The 18454-nt window shown below is 40.5% G+C and overlaps 1 protein-coding gene across 1 annotated transcript in view; it reads right to left on the reverse strand.

Moving 5' to 3' along the window:
• Positions 1-18454, reverse strand: part of TRPM4 (transient receptor potential cation channel subfamily M member 4) — a 682714-nt gene that overhangs the window by 431962 nt on the left and 232298 nt on the right. The window lies entirely within an intron of this gene.

The following is an 18454-nucleotide window of genomic DNA, read 5'->3' on the forward strand; positions in this document are numbered from 1 at the left end:
CCTGGATGTATGATATTGTATATAATCTAACAGATACACCAATACTGATAAACATTTAGAGGTACATAATTAAATATAATTAATATTATAATTAAAAAATAATAAAGAATAATAAAAATTAAAAATCAGAAATAAAACAGTTTAAATCAAAATCAATGTTAAAGGCCATTAGGCGAGAGGGATCTCATCTCATGGATCCATCTAGATTCAGCCTTACTGATTTCTCTCACCTTATGGCTACCTCTCCAGTGAGGACTGTATTTCTGAATTGCCCAGAATTTCATTTCTCTTGTTTTTTTTTTTTGGTGACATAACTCAAAGTGACGAGAGACACTATGTTTAGTATATCCTTTTTCGATATTCTGAACATGCTCTCTTAGACGCTTCCAGAGGGGGCGTTTTGTGCATCCAATATATTGCAAGGAGCATGGACATTCCAGAGCATACACCACTCCTTCTGTTCTGCAAGTGATTAAATATTCAATTGCATACTCCTTGGTGACACTTGATGAGAAATTTGCACATTTTTGACCTTTTTTTTTTATTTTTTAAATCAATTTTTTAAAATAAAGTCATGACATCACTTCTGGTTTACTAAAGCCTTAAGTCCCCTTTCACACTTATACGACTTGTCTCACGATTTTGGACTGCAAAATCGTATGACAAGTCATTCTCCATTATTTTCAATGACTAACATTCATACTGGCACGACTTTAAGTTGTGCCCACTTCAAAGTAGTCCTTGCACTACTTTGGTCAGATTTTGATGCCACTTACACAGGCATTCATTGAAATCGCGGCCGCGAATCGCGGCAAAATAGCGCGACTTTGAAGTCGTACAAATGTGAAAGGAGGCTAAAGGTGCCAGATTTAAAAAGATTACAGTATTTAAAGCAACCAAACTTGGCGTTTTGAATGCTTAATAGTGCAAAGGAGAGATTCATGGTCTTGTAGACCCCAGATCCCTCCATAAAGAGTAACTGTCACTACCTATTACTGTCACAAGGAATGCTTAGATTACTTGTGACAAGAATAAAAGGTGATAAAAAAAAAAAAAAAAATCAAGGGACAGTGTAAAAAAAAAAAAAATATATATATATATATATATATATATATATATATATATATATATATATATAATAAATAAATAAAAAAAAAAAAAAATATTATATATATATATATATATATATATATATATATATATATATATATATATATATATATATATATATAATAAATAAATTAAAAAAAAAAAAAATATTATTATATATATATATATATATATATATATATATATATATATATATATATATATATATATATATATATATATATATATATATATATATATATATTTTAAAGCGCCCTATCCCTCCATGCTCATGCACAAAAGCGAACGCATATGTAAGTCACCCCCACAAATGCAAAGAGTGTTCAAATCACACATGCAAGGCATCGCCACGATCATTAGAGCGAGAGCAATAATTCTCGCACCAGACCTCCTCTGCAACGCCAAACATGCAACTTTTTTTTTTTTTCAAATCTTTTATTAATTTCTTTACAAAACAGTACAATAAATACAACATAAAATCAATATACAAATTAACATACAAGGTCTCAAGATATACCCCTTCCTAAGCTAGTATAGAAGCTGGATAGTCCTCTGCCAGTCCTACTCCTAGATTTCTCTGTCCCTTTTTACCTCCTGAACCAGTCTTTCCCCATCTCTTAACCATGGGAAATACCTAGGGGTAGGAAATGCCCTACCCATATTTGATGGGAGGGAAGGGCAAAGATAGAGACAGAGGGAAAAAGGAGGGAGAGAGAGAGGGAGAGAGAAAAAAAAAAAAAAAAAAAAAAAAAAAAAAAAAGTTTCTTTTTTTTTTAAGATTCCCCTGTGTAGTGAAGACAAAAAAAAGACAAACATTAGGCCTATCTAGGATATAATATAGAACATAGGGTTAATTCCCCTTGTTATAAATGTGATTCTGTGTACAAAAGGAAAAGAGAAAAAAAAAAAAAAAAAAAAAAAAAAAAAAGCTCAGGTGCTAAATATTAAGATGGGGAGAAAAAAAAAAAAAAAGGGCACATTCCCCTAAATTGTGAGGAAAAAAAAAAAAAATCAGGTGCTAAATAGTAGGAAGGGGAGAAAAGGGCACTTTCCCCTAAATTGTGAAAAAGATAAAAAGAAAAAAAAAAAAAAAAAAAAAATCTGTAAGAAGTCTATATAGAGTGTAGGGATCATTTCCCCTAATTGTGTATTTACTTCAATGAGCAAAAAAAAAAAAAAAAAAGAAAACAAAAAAAAAAAAAAAAAAAACAAAAAAAAAAAAAAAAAAAAAAGTTTTCCTTTTCCTTTTTTTCTTTTTTTTTAAGATTCCCCTGTGTAGTGAAGACAAAAAAAAAGACAAACATTAGGCCTATCTAGGATATAATATAGAACATAGGGTTAATTCCCCTTGTTATAAATGTGATTCTGTGTACAAAAGGAAAAAATAAAAAAAAAAAAAAATTTAGATAGCTAATACCAACTACAGAATCAGAAGGGGAGTACGCAATTTCCCCTATATTATAAAGAAAAAGGAGAAAATAAACAAAGACAGAACAATCTATTATAGGGACTATAATTTCCCCTTATTGTGAACCTTACCCACATTTAAAAATAGAAACCACCCCAAACACAAAAAAAAAAAAAAAAAAAAAAAAAAAAAAAAAAAAAAAAAAAAAAAAAAAAAAAAAAAAAAAGGAAACACAGGGGGGGGGGGGGTACTCTTGAAGAAGTCCTAGCTAGCGGTCTCCTCTAATCCCCCCTGCTCCCTCCTCCCCCATCTTCCCCATCTCGCCCCCCGGCCCTATAGTCCCTCCATCCCTTCCATATCGTTTCAAATCTTGGCCCGTCCTCTACATGGAAGGCCCACAGTTCCTCCATCACTTTAATTCTATCAATTTCTTGGAGCCATTCCCCTGTCGAAGGTGCTCTTTTTTCCCTCCAGTTCCTAGGTATCAGTGCCTTGGCTCCGTTCAACAGGAACGGGACCAAGGTATCTCTATACTTTTTCCTGGACAGACTCGTGGTATGAAACAGACATTCCCATGGGTCATATCTTATCTCATATCCACTAATTTTTTTAATCAGTCCTAATATCTCACGCCAGTATACCTGTATAAGGGGGCATTGCCACCATATGTGGGCATGAGTTCCCTCCATCCCACACTCTCTCCAGCATAGGGGGGAGGACTCACTATTCATTCTATGCAATTTAGTTGGAACGTAGTACCATTTAGTTAGTAGCTTATAGTTAGTTTCTTTTACTTTTGCATCCATCGATGTGGCCTGGACATATTCTAATACCTGTCTCTTCTTTTTATTGGGTATAGTTTGATTGAGTTCTATTTCCCAGCTTTCTATTATTTTCAATTTCCCTATCTCTATCTTGGTTGTCAACATTTTGTAGATACTTGATATTCCCCGTTTCCCAGATTCATCTTGGGTCATATATTTTTCCCAGAGATTTAGATCACTTATATCTCGCAGGGGCTTTGGCAAAGTACCCACAAAATGTTGAATTTGTCTGTATCTCCATCTGTCCCCTAAGGACAGACCATATTTCTCTTGGAGTTCTCCCAACGTACATAGTTCATTTCCTTTCATTATATCCTTCAGTCTTAAAGTGTCCGAGGTTGCCCACCTCAGGTAAATCCCCCCCTCTTTACCCGGCGGGAAGAAATCTGTACCCGTAAGAGGCAGCAGAGGGCTATTATAGAGCAGTTTATTTTTCTTACAGACCTTATCCCATATTCTAAGAGTTTCTTTTGTTATTGCAGGCGTGTCCAGGGGTAATCCTCTATATTGCCTCGGTACCCATATTATATTTCCCAGCTCTTTCTTACTTAAACTTTCTTCAACTTCTACCCACTTTTTTTTACTCCCATCCTCCCCCTGCACCCAGTCTGTGATCCTCCTCAATACCGCCGCCTCATAATACCTTCTAAAGTCCGGCAACTGTATTCCCCCTTCCTCTTTAGATCTAATCAGAGTATCCACTGCTATACGCGACTTTTTTCCCCTCCATATAAAGCCTCCTATTATCTTTTCGAGGACTTTAAAGTACATTTCTGGAATTTTTATCGGAAGTGTTTGAAAGATATAAAGGACTTTTGGCAGAATCATCATTTTTATAGTGTTAACCCTTCCCCACCATGATACTCTATCTATGCTGTAACCTTTTAAGTCTGATTTTACTTTATTCAGTAATAGTATGTAGTTATCTTCATAGAAGTATCTTTCTGTGCTAGACAAGTATATACCTAGATATTTCATCCTCCTCTGCTTCCATTTAAATGGATAAAGGACCTCAAGCTCCCTACGGTCCTGCGGACTTAATGCTATACTTAGAATCTCAGTTTTTTCTTTATTAATTTTGAGATTTGAAATCTCCCCGTACTTTTCATATTCCGCCATTATTTTAGGCAGTGTCTCCCTAGGATTAGATACAAATAGCATCATGTCGTCCGCAAATGCAGATATCTTGTGCTCCCTTCTCTCCAGTTTTATCCCTTCTATTTCCTGCTTCATCCGTATTGTTTCCAATAAAGGCTCCAATGATAGGACGAATAGGAGAGGCGATAGCGGACATCCTTGCCGGGTCCCATTAAAAAGTGAGAAGCTATCCGAGAGGGTGCCATTCACCCTCACCTGGGCCGAGGGAGCCGAATACAGAGCTCCTATCCACCTGAGCATACTTGGGCCAAGTCCTATATGGGATAAGTTTGCTATCATAAATTCCCAATCCAGCCTGTCAAACGCCTTTTCGGCATCTAAGGACAGGAAAACTACTGGTTCTTTATTCCTCTTTGCTTTCTGCAACAAAAGTATCACTCTTAAGATATTTTCTCTTGTTTCTCTCCCGGGTATGAACCCTGCCTGGTCATTATCTATCAGGCCTATTAAGAGTGGTCTTATTCTCTCTGCAAGGATTTTTGAATAGATTTTTATGTCCACATTTATTAAAGATATCGGCCTGTAACTGGCACATAGGGAAGGGTCCTTATCTTCCTTCCCTATCAGAGTTATGTGAGCGTTCAAGGCCTCCTTACGCATTACCATACCCCCTCCTATGGAGTTCATATATTTCTGAAAAAATGGCACTAATATTTCCCCAAACCTTTTATAATATAATGACGTGTACCCGTCGGGGCCAGGACTCTTACCCATTTTAATGCTCTTAATCGTTTGGCTTATTTCCTCTTTTGTTATTTCTTTTTCTAGGTTGCTTATTACTTCCTCTGCCAAACCTGGGGTCTTAACCTTCTCTAGATATTGTTTAATTTTTTCCCTTTTATTCTGGACATCTGTGTCCCCTTGCCCCTTATTAACATTATATAAGTCTTGGTAGTATTCGTAGAATGTTTTAGCTATCTCCCTAGTGGAGTGTCTCATATCTCCATTCCTGTCTTTTATTTTCAGGATAGAGTTCTGCGTGTTTCTTGACTTTATGGTCCTTGCTAACAGTCTCCCCGGCTTATTACCCAACGCGTAGAATTTATTGTTCACATTGTTAAAGACCCATTTTGTTTCCTGCTCCAAGAGGTCACGGAGCTCTTCTCTTTTACTAGTTAGTGCCCTTAGAACCTGCTCTTCCTGTACTTCTTTATGTTTCCGTTCAAGGGCCTGAAGTTCCTCTAGTAATGTTTGTTTCCGTGCCTGCCTGATCTTCTTCCGCTTGGCTTTTTCTGCTATCAACCTCCCTCTCATAAATGCCTTATGCGTTTCCCAGAGCGTTGCTGGTGCGATATTTTCAGTATCATTTTCTTTAAAGAATATACACATATCCTTTTCCAGGTCATCGGCTGTTTTGGTGTTATTTATTAGGGACTCGTCTAATCTCCATACATGCTGTCCAGCCGGGATCTCCCCTGAATCTAGGGACACTACCACTGGAGCATGATCGGATAGCGTTATAGATTTTATTTCTATCTTCATCAGTCCCTCAAGCAGCCGATGATCTAGCAGGACATGGTCGATTCTAGAATATGACCCATGAACCGATGAAAAATATGTAAAGTCCTTGTCTTTTGGATGGAGAATTCTCCAGACTTCCACCAGTTGCATCTGATGTAATTTATGTTTAATTATTCTGAGATATTTCCCCTCTGATCTCAATGAGATGGGATGGGTGTCTAATAGTGGATCAAATACAAGATTTAGGTCACCTGCTAGAATCACCATACCCTCTCTAAATCCTTCTAGTTTGTTCAAAATTTTCCTCAGGTATACAGCTGGCCTAACATTGGGGCAGTATACATTTACCAATGTATATCTCATATTTAAGACAGTGCCTTTAACAAATAGGAATCTTCCGTCAGGGTCTATTTCTGTAGCTTCTAAAGAGAACCTTATGTTCCTATCGAACCCTATTGCAATACCCTTTGCTCTATTGTTAGGCGAATAACTATGAATCCATGTAGGGAACTCCTTTGAGTTTAGTCTAGTTTTTGATGTTATTTTTAGGTGGGTTTCCTGGAGGAACACTATGTTGGCCGAGAGTCTCTTCATCTCCTGTAGTATCTGATACCGCTTGCTTGGGCTATTTAACCCTCGTACATTGTACGTAACAATCTTTAGTGCAGCCATTTATTATAATTCATATATTTTTTTTTTTTTTTTCCCCCCCCTGATTGGGAGCACGCATCTTATCCCCACGGGACATGAGAGACTCCAGGCCCTTTCTTATTATATAGAAAATCTAAACCATACTCCTGATTTAACATCAAACTAATATTATTCCAGAAAAAAATCTCAGCCGAGGTACCTTGAGACCACACAAACAACATAAACAACATACATCCCCCCCTTTCCCACCCCCCCCCCCCCCCAGCGCATTGATCCTCAATGCTAAGACTCACTCGGACTGTGCCCATCCAGGCCACTTGCCGAGTAAGCCTTTCCTCGGGACGTCTACTATGACCCCCCATTTCCCAGGCCCCGTCCATTAAAGTAGGACGGCACCTGGTCCAGGGACGGCATATCAGCTCCATGTTTCCCCCCTCCCCAGGCAGCATCCTTTATTCTTCCTCTGGTTCCTATCCTTACTGAGAACCCTCATTACAAAAAGAGCGGGCCGAGGGGAGGTCAGAGGCAGGGGACAATCCCCGCGGATACCTGGTGGCCAGGCACCCTTGTCCCCCGTCCTCCCATCCCACCCTCCTCCCGTCCCAGTCCCCAGAAAAAGGAACCCTACATCAAGAATAAACTGAATAAACTATGCCCTATTCCATTCCTGTTCCCTCCATCTTCTCCAGGCTGGAGGTCTCTTTTCCCAGTTGTCTAGTTGCATCGGCTGAATATTCAGCTTTATGCAAAATTCCTTTACATCTTCAGGGAAGCGAATAACCGCTGAGACCCCCTGATACTTAACCGACAGGCAGGCTGGGAAACCCCATCTATATGGTATGTCCTTTGTTTGTAGGAGACTAGTCAGTGGTTTCAGCGCCCTTTTTCGTGCTAGTGTCTCTGGTGCGAGGTCTGAGAACAAGAGTAACTTGACCCCCTTATACTCCATAGTTGCTGAATTCCTCGTAGTTTGAGATACCAACTCTTTTTGACTATATTCTAGAAATCTGACTATAGTGTCTCTTGGTAGGTCTCTTTGTGTGTTAAATGGTTTTTGTATCCTATGGGCCCGTTCAAAATGCATAGGGGCTGTCACCTCCCTTTTTAGAGCTGTATTGAATATGCCTTGCAGCACCTCCCCCAATTCTATATCTTTGACTTCTTCTGGGAGGCCCCTTATACGCAAGTTTTTTCTTCTGCTGCGGTTCTCTTGATCCTCTAGTTTATAACGGGCATTTCTTATTTCAATCCAATCCATATCAGCTCTTTCTCTTAATTCCGTTATTGCATTTCTATGTTCCTCTAATTGTTCCTCTATCCCTTCCACTCTCTGTAGCACACTCTGAATATCTCTTCTTGTTGCCCCCATTTCCCCCTTAATAGTTCTCTCTAGACGTAATATCATTTCTGACATATCCATCATATCCTGTCTAGTTGGTGGGGCTTGAGTGTCTTCAGGGGGGATATCAGAGAACATGCTTGTTTGTTGTTGTTGGAGCTCAGGGGTCTTTAAGACTTTACTTTGGCCTTTCACTGCTGGGGATTGATCTTTATTTTTCTCCTTCTGTTTCCCTGGGGTCTCCCCCTCAGTCTGTCCCTTGTTTTTTAGAGGTGTCTCAGGTATACCATTATCCCCGTCTCCTTTAGGACTATCCGGTAATCGCTCCAGTCCTTCAGAAACAAGATAAGACCTCATTGTACTGCGGCCGGATCCACCTCCCTGCGTGTTTTTTGGGGCCTTGCGTACCATTTTGCCCTTTTGATAATTTTGATGGAATCTCCACCCCGCACAATCCTATATCCGCTTTACTTGGAGCTTCACCCCCCCTCCCTGGGACTTCTATACACTTAAGGGCTCTGTCTGTGTGTGCATTTCTATGTGGCAATATCCAACGTATTTCTTTTATCAGGGTATAATTTCCACTCAATTTCCACTCAAAAAGAAAAAACCCAGAATTTGCATATAGTCAGACAGCCAACTTATTTCCTTTAACAGGATATCAGCAGGTTAACAGTCATTGGTACTTAATACCACTTCACCCAAAACAGACCTTCAGGGCTTTTTACAGCACTCCCTAGAACTTTTGTACCCTTGCGTACTGTTCTATGCACCGTTCCATACATTTATAACCAGCATATTTCTATTAGTCAAGTAGTTGCCGTTTTAAGAAGAATCCTTGTTGCCACAATGGTTATATCAATCCTTTAACCCCACAGATCAGACACAACTACAGGATTTTTCCGGTGCCTCCTTGTGGGCTCTGTGGGCTGGCTAGCTCTTATGTGTATACGGTTGTAGCCAGCGGGGCAAAATGACAGTCAAAAATACACAGCTGTGGAACACCAAATACAGTTCTTATTCCTCTTAATCCTCTTACCACCTTCTCCACGCAGCGGTCCACAGCACTCACAGGGATGGAGGGATTCGTCCGTTCAATGGACTCTATGAGGACGTGTCTTGGCACTGCTCGGTTCTCCCTGGTCCCTGAGATCTCCACAGCCGGACCCTCCACTTCCGTATCCAAAGCGGTACCCCGCGATCTCCTCCTTTCTCCTCCGTGCAGGACGTGCACGTGTGAGTGTCGGCGTCTGTAGCGGGACCAGGCGAAGTCTCGTGAGGTATCCGCTCTTCTCACTCCGTCCTTGCACCTGATGGTCTGGCACTCCACTCCGCCTAGTGGTTGGCAGCCGATTCTCCACCCGATGGCGTCCAGGGTGTCGCAACGCTGATGCACGCGCACACCCCCCGGGGCTACGGCTAGCGCCCACGGCCGGTCCACACTCCAGACCGTTCGCCCAGCCCGACTGCAACACTGGCTCGGCTACCCTCAGCTCCACCCGGAAGGCCGCGAGGATATAGGTCGGAAACACCAGGTAAGATGAGGGTGATTCAGCTTCAAAATCCCGGTTGTCTGATCACCTGGGGAGAAGCATGGAGCTGCTGCTGCTACCGCCCAAGGTCCTTACGGCGCCATGTTGTTAGGCCGCCGCCAAACATGCAACTGTTAAAAAAAAATTGTGAGACTGGAGAGCAACCACTTGCTTACTGGCCACTAATGCCTCGTACACACTATCAGATTATCGTACGACTTAGTTCGTGTTTACGTGTGACCCCTGTGTCTGCCATTTTGGCTATCCATTCGTAGTGTACAGGCGTATCCGTGTATTGCTCTCCAGACGTTTCTTTTCACATAAGGAACAGGGAACGTTCCAGAAGGAATGCAGGACCCAGCACTTCCAATTGCCATGTTGGGGATATTGGCTATGCAAAATGTAATTAAAAAGAAAAAACAAGGACGACATGGTCCAAGCAATGGCTGCAGGACTGTCAGAAATACTCCCATATGTCTGTTCTAAAAAAAAGTTGCAAGAGAACAATCCAGACGGTTATCAACATTTTCCAAGGATGAATGATGACAGTTTCCAAATTCTGCTGCAATCTCTCACACCATTGATCATCAAAAATGATACACCAATGCGGGAATCTATTAGCCCTGAACAATGGCTAATAGCTACGCTGACAAACCATCCCAGAGACCGGCAAAGCTCTTTTGTGGCATTAAAGAATATATTACAGTGCATTAGGTACAGTGCTTGGGGTGTCCCTGGGGGGCTCCTGGCTCCTCCTCCTCCTCCTCAGCGAGTGCCCTACAGAGAGCTGCATTTCCTGGGACCACTTGTGCGGATGCAATCCCAAGTCCTGCTGCCGCATTCATTGACACAGACAGCAGAACTTAACTTTTATTTACAGCAGTGGGATTCAATGACTCCTGCTGCTATCATTCCATCTAATGAAATTAATTAAATCTATCCAAGACCTGAGACATCGGCTGGAGCTGCTGGGTTCATCCTGGATGCAGGAACGATCAGGTAGAGTTAAGAAAAAGGGGGGCCCTTCAGGGGCTACTTTAACCTTAATGCAGAGAATGAATCAAAGTGAAAAACCCTCAAGACTTTACAACTATTTTTTTTTATTTATTTTTTATCAAAAACTGAGTAACTGAGTCACAATAAGGGGATAAACATAATGCCCCACAGTTGAATTATACACAAATCACACATGCAACACATATGATGCAGTTACCTGGTATAAGTTGTATATATAACCTTGTTTTTCATAAACAAAAGAAAAAAAAGGGGGGGGAGGGAAAGAGATAAAATAAAATAGGGTAGAATACAACATTACAAAGAATAAATACACAAAAAAATCACTGGCGCTAGACAAGGATAAAGGTGACCCTAATGTAACTTGTATGTAGGGTATAAGATAGACAGTCCTGCGCTGCGGGAATCGTGGTACCCAGAAGTACCAAACATACACAAAATACACCAAAAAGTCCGCGCTCATGGATATCTACAGATCATATAGGACCCAGTATTATTGGGAGAGAATGAAAGTTTCATGTAAAATATTAAGGAAAAAAATCCATTTATTAGAGATCAACTCCGTATAAAATTATATGCAAAGCTGTATAAGCAGTGTACATAAGATGTGATTTTCCACAAGCAGCCACCAGCAAATTCATGGGGTTAAACTTCCCGGGTTCAATACACATGCCATTGTATTGAAATAATACCGACAGTACCTTAGGGGCAGATGATGGGATGGCGGTGATGGGGAAATAGCCGTCAAACCTTCAGCAAGAGCCTGACATCAGGCACTCCACATGACCGAAGTGTCACCGCGGGGCAGAGAGGACGGAGCGACGAGGAATCCTGCAGCCGGGGGCACAGCACGATAAGGTCAGGGAGGACAAACACTCATTCCGTTCGATCGTGTTGACGTCACATGTCTGAGACGCCGCTCTACGGTCGAAACAGCGAAGCAAGAATGTAGTAGATGCCCTCTGGTGGAAGATCCATAGACTGCACGCTCCCATACAATGTGGTGGAAGCCGCCAACGGGAAATACAAATTTAAAATGAAGTTGATCTGAAAGACTTAAAAGATGGGTTGAATTCCCATAGATAAGGGGATCGGGGGGGGGGGTCAGATGATAGCCTTGACGACGGGTTTCGCGCTTCAAAGCGCTTTTTCAAAGTCAAGTGTGTATGGCTTATGCAAAAGATTAAATAGTCTAAGATAAGGGGAGGGGTGATATTGGGAGGAAGAGGATAAAAATGGGCATGTCCAGAGAAACCGAAAGCTTTAACCCCTTCCAAGGCAAAAAAAACAATTCATTAATTTACACATACATAATATATTAAGAATAACTAATACAGTAAATATAATTAAACATAATCTGAAAAATTATATAAAAATTTAAAAAAAAAATTATATATCAAAAAACATAATTGGAAAAATTATAATTAAAGAGTCATGCCACCTAGTGGAACATTATAGTAATCATATAGAATGCATACAGTTATAATATTTGTTATTGGACCAAAAACGAGGACCAAAAGCAAATACTAAACAAGGGTGGTAGTCTCAATTTCTTTGTTTAACCCCTTTGGGGCCAACGAATCAAACATGAATATCCAAAAGACTTCCCTTCTACATAGAAGGGAAAATCTCTCGTTGGTCGTTTGTGATTGAGCACATCCCCAAGGGCACAACTAACACTTCCAGATATTTGCAGTTTTTATTGTGAGAGTGAAATGTCGTGGCACACTATGCTCGGTGCACCCTTTTTTTATAAGACGGCGATGGTCACCAATTCTGGCGCGTAATGCTCTCATCGTGCGGCCTACATAAAAAAGCCCACATGGACAATGTAGTACATATATAACAAATTCGGTTGAGCATGTAATAAATTGTTTAATAATGTATTCTTTACCAGAACGCATGGTTATCCCGTCGGTGCCATGTGTTATAAACTGGCAGGTTAAGCATGCTCTTTTTTTGCACTGGAATATACCCTTCCTATCATTAAAATAGGTTCTTATGTCCAGAGGAGAACCCGAGGGCTTTTTTTGTATTTTGCTAGGGGTCAAGATGTTTTTGATAGTTCGGGCCTTACGGAAAGTGACTTGAGGAATGGCTGGGAGCACTGGGGCAAATCTCTGGTCGAGATGAAGAATCTTGAAATGTTTTTTAATAATGTTAGTCACTGACTTGTATCTATCGTTGAAAGTAGACACAAATCTAATGGCATAGGCATTGTCTTGCTGTTTTTTCGGTAATTTATTATCAGAGGTGGGTTCTAAAAAGAAAGAGAATGCTTCATTTATAAGTTTTTTAGGATATCCCTTTTCCTCAAATTTTGTATGCATTAACCCACTTAGTTTGACATAATCCTCATTCTTGGTACAGTTTCTTTTTAATCTGTTAAACTGACCTTTAGGAATGTTATTCTTCCAAACATGATGGTGACAGCTATTTTAATGGAGGTAAGAGTTACCATTCGGAGGTTTTGTATGGTTTCTGGTAATTATCCTATCCGACTCATTAGTTAGTACCAAATCCAAAAACACCAATTCTTGGGGGTCCAATACATGTGTAAACGTTAGACTGAATGCATTATTGTTGCAGTGAGAAAGAAAAGAGAAAAAGGCCTCAGGGGTCCTACTCCAAATGAGCACGACGTCATCAATGTACCGTCCATAGAAGACTATGTGCTCAGCGAAGGGGTTATTTTGCCAAATATTTTCTTCCTCCCAATGGCCCATGGTGAGGTTGGCATAAACTGGAGCAAAATTTGCTCCCATAGCTGTCCCTTTTAGTTGCACGTAGAATTGATCACAGAAAGTAAAATAGTTGTGCTTTAGGCAAAAATTGACCTCAACCAAAAATTGGGATTGGAGCGAGTTAACATCTCTTTTATTCAGGAAGTGTTGTATAGCCCTAATCCCTACTTCATGGGGAATGGAGGTATATAGTGAAGCAACATCCAAGGAAGCCCACAGATAACCTGGTTCCCACGAGTAATGTTGTAGGGCGTCAATAACCTCTTTAGAGTCCTTAATATAGGAAGGTAATTGGATAACAAGAGGTTGTAACATGTAGTCAATATAAGTGGATAGCCCACCGGCTATGTTGGAGGAGGATGTACTACAAATCTTGGAAGACTTATGGTCAGAGGGCCAAATGGAGGGTTATGTTCCCACTTCTCAATTAGAACCCCCTATGTTAAATACCTCTTTCAAACTGAAATCTACTTTTTTTCCTAGCTCCTCTAAAGGGCCATTTATTGAGACTTACTATCAGGCTGTGTATAAGGACCTGCTAGCCCTTTGTGACAAACCTAAAAATCCCAAACAGAACAACTTGACCAGAGAAGAAAACCAAGCTCTCAGGGACCTAAAGACCAACGCCACTATCATCATTAAACAGGCTGACAAAGGGGGTAGTATAGTCATTCAAAATAAAATGGACTACCTCAAGGAGGCTAGCCGCCTATTGACTGATACCGATACATATTTGAAACTATCCAGGGACCCCCTTCCTGGTTACAAGCAGACACTTAAAACTCTAATATATACAGCATGGGAAAAAGGAGTCCTCGCCAAAAAAGAGAGGCAATTTTTATCTACCTTCTGAATGTAGCACTCCTCACTTCTACCACCTGCCCAAAATTCATAAATCCCTTACCGATTCCCCAGGGCACCCTATCGTAGCCAGTACCAACAGTTTTCTTAGTGGGCTATCCACTTATATTGATTACATGTTACAACCTCTTGTTATCCAATTACCTTCCTATATTAACCACTTGCTTACCGAGCCTGTTTTTCAGATTCGGTGTTTACGAGACTAAAACAGTTTTTTTTGCTAGAAAATTACTTAAAACCCCCAAACATTATATATATATATATATATATATATATATATATATATATATATATATATATATATATATATTTTTCTAACACCCTAGAGAATAAAATGGCAGTCATTGCAATACTTTTTGTCACACCGTATTTGCGCAACGGTCTTACAAGCGCACTTTTTTTGAAAAAAAAACTTTTTTGAATTAAAAAATAAGACAATAAATTTTGCCCAATTTTTTTATATATTGTGAAAGATAATGTTACGCAGAGTAAAATGATATCCAACATGTCATGCTTAAAAATTGTGCCTGCTCGTGGCATGGCGTCAAACTTTTACCCTTAAAAATCTCGATAGGCGACGTTTAAAAAATTCTACAGGTTGCATTTTTTGAGCTACAGGGTAGGTCTAGGGCTAGAATTATTGCTCTCGCTCCAACGATCGCGGCGATACCTCACTTGTGTGGTTTGAACACCGTTTTCATATGCGGGCGCTACTCGCGTATGCGTTCGCTTCTGTGCACGAGCTCGTCGGGACGGGGCGTTTTAAAACATTTTTTTTTTGTTTTCTTATTTATTTTTAATTAGTTTATAATTTTTTTACACTGAAATAAAAAAAAAATTGATCACTTTTATTCCTATTACAAGGAATGTAAACATCCCTTGTAATAGAAAAAAGCATGACAGGTCCTCTTAAATATGAGATCTGGGGTCAAAAAGACCTCAGATCTTATATTTAGACTAAAATGCAAGAAAAAAAAAATTGAAAATGTCATTTTTTCAAATGACAAAAAAAAAAAATGTTTCTTTAAGAAGCTGGGCGGGACTGACGTTTTGACGTCACTTCCGCCCAGCAGAGCTATGGGGACGGGTGAAGGAGATTTTTCCTTCAGTCTCGTCCCCAGTCACCAGCCGAACGGTCCTGATCGCCTCCGCCGCTACCGACGGCTACGGTAAGCGGCGGAGGGCACGGGAGAGCGGCGGGAGGGGGGGCCCCTCTCCCGCCACCGATAGCGGCGATCTCGCGGCGAATCCGCCGCGGAGACCACCGTTATCGTTTACAGGACCGCGCACACTAAAGATGGATACCTCGTTTGTGGCAGCAGCTGCTGCCATTCTCGAGATATCCATCTTTAAAAACAGGACGTCTTTTGACTATGGGCCAGTAAGCAAGTGGTTAAGGACTCTAAAGAGGTTATTGATGCCCTACAACATTACTTGTGGGAACCAGGTTATCTGTGGGCTTCCTTGGATGTTGCTTCCCTATATACCTCCATTCCCCATGAAGTAGGGATTAGGGCTGTACAACACTTCCTGAATAAAAGTGGAGATTTTAACTCAGTCCAATCCCAATTTTTGGTTGAGGCTGTTGATTTTTTCCTAAAGCACAACTAATTTTACTTTCGGTGATCAATTCTACGTGCAACAAAAAGGGACAGCTATGGGAGCAAATTTTGCTCCAGTTTATGCCAACCTCACCATGGGCCATTGGGAGGAAGAAAATATTTGGCAAAATAACCCCTTCGCTGAGCACAGTCTTCTATGGACGGTACATTGATGACGTCGTGCTCATTTGGAGTGGGACCCCTGAGGCCTTTTTCTCTTTTTTTTCTCACTGCAACAATAATACATTCAGTCTAACGTTTACACATGTATTAGACGCCCAAGAATTGGTGTTTTTGGATTTGGTACTAACTAATGAGTCGGATAGGATAATTACCAGAAACCATACAAAACCTCCGAATGGTAACTCTTACCTCCATTACAATAGCTGTCACCATCCTGTTTGCAAGAATAACATTCCTAAAGGTCAGTTTAACAGATTAAAAAGAAACTGTACCAAGAATGAGGATTGAGGATTATGTCGAACTAAGTGGGTTAATGCATAAAAAATTTGAGGAAAAGGGATATCCTAAAAAACTTATAAATGAAGCATTCTCTTTCTTTTTAGAACCCACCTCCGATAATAAATTACCAAAAAAACAGCAAGACAATGCCTATGCCATTAGATTTGTGTCTACTTTCAACGATAGATACAAGTCAGTGACTAACATTATTAAAAAACATTTCAAGATTCTTCATCTCGACCAGAGATTTGCCCCAATGCTCCCAGCCATTCCTCAAGTCACTTTCCGTAAGGCCCGAACTATCAAAAACATCTTGGCCCCTAGCAAAATACAAAAAAAGCCCTCGGGTTCTCCTCTGGACGTAAGAACCTATTTTAATGATAGGAAGGGTATATTCCAGTGCAAAAAAAGAGCATGCTTAACCTACCAGTTTATAACACATGGCACCAACACCGAATACATTATTAAACAATTTATTACATGCTCAACCGAATTTGTTATATATGTACTACGTTGTCCATGTGGGCTTTTTTATGTAGGCCGCACGATAAGAGAATTACGCGCCAGAATTGGTGACCATCGCCGTCTTATAAAAAAAAGGGTGCACCGAGCATAGTGTGCCACGACATTTCAATCACTCTCACAATAAAGACTTCAAATATCTGGAAGTGTTTGTGATTGAGCACATGCCCAATCTTTTGGATATTCATGTTTGATTCGTTGGCCCCCAAAGGGGTTAAACAAAGAAATTGAGACTAGCACCCTTGTTTAGTATTTGCTTTTATATTACCCACAGAGCAAATTCTATAGAAGAGTACTCGTTTTTGGTCCAATAACAAATATTATAACTGTATGCATTCTATATGATTACTCTAATGTTCCACTAGGTGGCATGACTCTTTAATTATTTTTCCAATTATGTTTAATTATATTTACTGTATTAGTTATTCTTAATATATTATGTATGTGTAAATTTATGAATTGTTTTTTTGCCTTGGAAGGGGTTAAAGTTTTCGGTTTCTCTGGACATGCCCATTTTTATCCATTTCCTCTTCCTCCCAATATCACCCCTCCCCTTATCTTAGACTATTTAATCTTTTGCATAAGCCATACACACTTGACTTTGAAAAATCGATTTGAAGCGCGAAACGCATCGTCAAGGCTATCATCTGACCCCCCCCCCCCCCGATTCCCTTATCTATGGGAATTCAACCCATCTTTTAAGTCTTTCAGATCAACTTCGTTTTAAATTTGTATTTCCCGCTGGCGGCTTCCACCACATTGTTTGTATGGGAGCGTGCAGTCTATGGATCTTCCACCAGAGGGCATCTACTACATCCTTGCTTCACTGTTTCAAACGCAGAGCGGCGTCTCAGACGTGTGACGTCAACACGATCGAACGGAACGAGTGTTTGTCCTCCGTGACCTTATCGTGCTGTGCCCCCGGCTGCAGGATTCGTCGGACGGCTCCATCCTCTCCGCCCGGGGTGACACTACAGTCATGTGGAGTGCCTGATGTCAGGCTCTTGCTGAAAGTCTGACGGCTATTTCCCCATCACCGCCATCCCATCATCTGCCCCTAAGGTACTGTCAGTATTTCCATAAGATGGTATGTGTATTGAACCCGGGAAGTTTAACCCCATGAATTTGCTGGTGGCTGCTTGTGGAAAAATCGCATCTTATGTACACTGCTTATACAGCTTTGCATATAATTTTATACAGACTTTTATATTTTTGGAGTTGATCTCTAATAAATGGATTTTTTTCCTTAATATTTTACATGAAACTTTCATTCTCTCCCAATAATACTGGGTCCTACATGATCTGTAGATATCCATGAGCGCTGACTTTTTGGTGTATTACAAAGAATAGTCACCTTCCTCCAGGCTTGACAATAGGCCCTTAAACCACACAAGTTAAATCAGCACAGTGTATGCATTATAGGAGAGGCCCAAGCTCAGGAGGAGGGCCTACCAAACAACATTAGAGTCTATAACCGCAGCAGTCTATCCATTATAAGCTGAGGGGGAGCAAGGCTGGGGGTGTCCAACCAATTTTGCCATACAAGGTCAAATTTTCCTGGAGCCTTTCGGTGTCGGTATGCCAACTGCTCTTGAATGAGGAGAGAATTGACATACGCGATCCACTGGGCCTTTGTAGGCACATTAGTCGCAAGCCAACAACGGGCTATGAGTTTTCTTGCCAGGTATAATAATCTAGTTACCATTATATAGATGCCTTTTGGATACATTTCAGCATCAACAGATCCCAAGAGGCACACCAGTGGTG

Source organism: Rana temporaria, chromosome 10 (assembly GCF_905171775.1).
Source record: "Rana temporaria chromosome 10, aRanTem1.1, whole genome shotgun sequence".
Classification (NCBI taxonomy): domain Eukaryota; kingdom Metazoa; phylum Chordata; class Amphibia; order Anura; family Ranidae; genus Rana; species Rana temporaria.